The following is a 3,682-nucleotide window of genomic DNA, read 5'->3' as shown; positions in this document are numbered from 1 at the left end:
ATCATCCCTTCCAGAGACGACACATGCTATCTCAAAATAATCCAAGAAATTCGAAGCATCTTCCCCCACCTTACCCGTTGGTACAGCCAAACTCTGTCGATCTATGGAAGTGCAAGAAGTCGAGGCATGGCAGTTTGCAGGCAGATGGCAAAGTGTTGCAGTGGCTATTTGATGCAAGATATGGCCGGCACTATCGTGATGTGTATGTCAAATGTGGATTTTAGTAGACCAACGGGGGTTTTCAAGCTCAGTCGCTCGGGTCTCTTAAAGGCTCTTGCACGGGCTAGTACCATGATTTGTGATATGTTGAATGCTTGCACTGCTTGGACAAGGTCCGAGTTTTGGTGATGCTTGAAGATGAATGGGTAACAGCTTATGATCATGAGGCCGGCGGCATGAAAAGTGATCCTTGGGCTTGCTTCTGGTCATTGGCAACGTGACGGGAAGCTAGTCGCATTTTTTATGAGGGGTGGAGTTCAAGCTTCGAAGGGTGTGCAGGCGGAAAGGTTGAAGGAGGTATTCGAAGGTGGTTATGTATGGCGTGTGCAAGGGGGCTAAGCCCGAAGTAAACTTTTTAAAGCTATTAATATATATTTTTTAAAAACGTGTTGCAGTTGCTGTAGTCGACGAGGAGTGCATAGGGAAAGGAAGGCCAGGTGTTGGCGCCATGAGGAGGGTGGCGGGCCAGTTTTGGAAGGCCAGTGAACAGAATGAGGAGAAGCCATCACTTGGCTGTGCATGAGGACGAGAGGGATACAAAGGGGTCGGGCCAGTTTTGCAGGGGGGAGAGCAACCAATAGCGAGGTCGCTATTGGCCTAGCAGCTTGAGGTAGGCCACCAATGATGGCATGAACAAGTAGAGGATGCGGGTACTGTCGGCTGCAAGGTGTGTGAGGGGTTGAAGGCCGTCACTTGCAGGCTGAAGGGAGCTGCTAGCTATGGCGTGGAGAGCTGCTACAGGGAAAGACGAGGCCTGAAGGGGTCACCAGTTGAGGTGGCATAGAGGGAGGCTGCCAGGGGCAAGGAGGAAAAAAGGGCGCAACAGGTTGCCTTATGGAGGAGGCGTTGTGTGTTGAGGCTGCCAGGGCAAGGAGGCCAAGATCCGGGATCGGGTGCATGAAGAGGGGACTACAGGTTGCAATTGGTGGCCGTCAAAAACGGCTTGTCTGAGAGGGACATCAAAGGCATCAAGATTGCATCGACCTAGGAGATACGTGCTCATATTATACACAATTGTAAAAGGATTTGTCAAGATATTTTTGCTCGCTCTAGTCTCGGATCCATGTCATTTTTTTCTTATCTCTACTTGTGATTGTGAGAGGATTCCTTGTCAGGGTTGGTCGGGTACGGGCTTGGACATTAGTTGCTTGCAGATTGTGTATCTGGATGTGTGATTGCTAGGGGATAGGGGTGCTGTGAGATCACTGAGCTATATAGAGGCATCGAGTTTATGTGCTGGTGGTTTTCCCCTTTCCCCCTTTCCATCTTGTGGTGCCCCCACTGAGGACCCACTGATTGCTGCCTAATAAGGTGCTCGTGATTCAAAATGAACCAGGAGTTTGGTCCAGTGTTCAAAGGAGATGGAGATGCTGACGATTGGATATCCGATTTTGATCTATTCATGCTGACAGTACTGCGGATGCCAGGTGACGAAGCAAAGCTCGAAACTCTACCTTTGGTGCTGCGAGGTAAAGCAAAAGTTTGGTTCGATGTCTTGGAAGATGCATACAAGCAGACTTGGATTGGATTTCGCGATCAATTCTTACAAAGATATCGAAAGGTGGTGTTTGCTTCGGAAGCAGATGCAAAGATTAAAGGTTTGCAGCAGGACGTAAGTGCAAATTTTGATGCTTTTGTTGATAAATTTGAAGCTTATTGGGGGGATTTGGCGGCTGCTACCCAAGCAACCAATGCGGGATATTTGAAACTCGAAAGGTTTCTATCATGCTTGCATCCCTATGTTCGTGAGAGAGTCGATTATGAAGATCCAAGCACTTATGATGAAGCCATCAGAATTGCCAAAGCAAAGAGTCGAAAGATGAAGAAGAAGATGGAGGCAGGTTTGCTACAGTCGGCAATCACGGTAGCCAATAGACCTAGGCCCAAACAGATTGAGGATCATCAAAAGGTAAAAACTCATTTTCTTGATATGCATTTGATCAAAGCACATGAAGCTGATGCCAGGTCAGAAGAGGTAGACAAAGGGCCAACCAGGGCTCAAAAGGTGCAGCGAGGCATATTCAGGGTGCCACCCAGTTTGCTTCCTCAAGAGAGTGAGGTCGTAAAAGTTTTTCAAGAAGAGGTGCCAGTTCTAGAGCCAGCAAACGAGGCTGACAGCCAAGGTGCAAGAATTGACAAGTGCAGAAGAGGAGTTTGACAGCTCTCAAAGATCTAGCAACAGTTTGGACACAGATAGCATGTGGGAGACAGAATCCCGGTCTTCTAGGTATGAAACCTATGATGTTTTTTATGTGAATGAAGTGGAGAACAATGTATGCGAGTTGCCTGCCAGCCAGCTAACGATCGAAGAGCAGTACAGTGTTACACCTTGTGTGAATCTGCCAGTTGAGCAGCCATCTCTTGTGTCATGTGATGGTGAGTCCCTATTGGAGGATGAGGTATGGTTGGATTGTGCATCCAGTTTGGTTGAAGAGCAGGTTTTCGAGGATGACTTGCAGGAGCTGGAAGTAGAAGCGGAGGTATGTCGAAGTGATTTGTCTATGCAGGGGGTGGGGCAACCTTGCCTTGGTGAGCATATCGAGGTGTGCTGTGAAGTTTCGGAGTTTGTGTGTCGTCGTGGAGAGTTAGCTCCGACAGATGACTCTATGGAAACTGATACAGGTGTAGCCTATGAGCGTAAGGATCCATGCAGAGAGGAAGTGCCACCAACCTTGCAGGTGATGAGGTGTTTGAAGAACAGGTTGAAGCTCTAGCAGGTCATGTCCTTCAGGATAAAGTGATGGTTGTGGAGCCGTTTACTGAGGGTTGGGATACATGTTTGCAAAGGAATCAGGTTTGCTTGGCTATGCAGTAGATAGAGCAAATGGCAGGGTATTGTTGCTTCATGCTATGCTATGGATACATGTGTTATGGGAGGTTGCTTTACAAGTATCTTTGCATCAGTGGCGAGGCTTTTTTGAAGAAGACTATGCTATTGAGGGTTCTATAGCAGATGGCATGATTGCGGTTTATGGTACAAGTACTTCAAGTGACCAAAGGTATGCTTATGGTTGGCAGAGAGACTTATGGATGCAGGGTGACAAAGCTCCATGCTATGAAGAGCTGGAAGGGCCATGGCGTGTCTGTCGGCCTACAAGTGCAAAGGAAGAAGTGAAGATACATGCTTTACAGGTGGATGGCCACGGCCAATGTTTTATATTTGATCCAGGTGGACTCTATGTCATGCTTGGGGAAGCTTCGAGCTTTCCATTTGACCCTGGCGGGGTGATGCAATAGCAGATGCTTTTCTCTCTATATATATCCTATCTATATAGCCACTATCATTTTTCTTATGCAGTCTATAGCTCTATGTTATATCATTCTCTCTATACATACTTATTTTACCTAAATAATACTGTGGTTGAGCATAAATGCTCAACGAGGGGGTGGGCAATTATGGTACAGCCAAACTGTGTCGATCTATGGAAGTGCAAGAAGTCGAGGCATGGCAGTTTGCAGGCAG

General features: G+C 47.4%; 1 pseudogene; it reads left to right on the top strand.

The window, feature by feature from the left end:
- Positions 1 to 1,546: 1,546 nt before the first annotated feature.
- On the top strand, positions 1,547 to 3,456 carry LOC147446256 (uncharacterized; annotated as a pseudogene).
- Positions 3,457 to 3,682: the final 226 nt, after the last annotated feature.

This window comes from Adiantum capillus-veneris, chromosome 12 (assembly GCF_014529385.1).
Source record: "Adiantum capillus-veneris isolate H3 chromosome 12, ASM1452938v2, whole genome shotgun sequence".
NCBI classification, from domain to species: domain Eukaryota; kingdom Viridiplantae; phylum Streptophyta; class Polypodiopsida; order Polypodiales; family Pteridaceae; genus Adiantum; species Adiantum capillus-veneris.
This window is presented reverse-complemented; position numbering and strand designations above follow the sequence as displayed.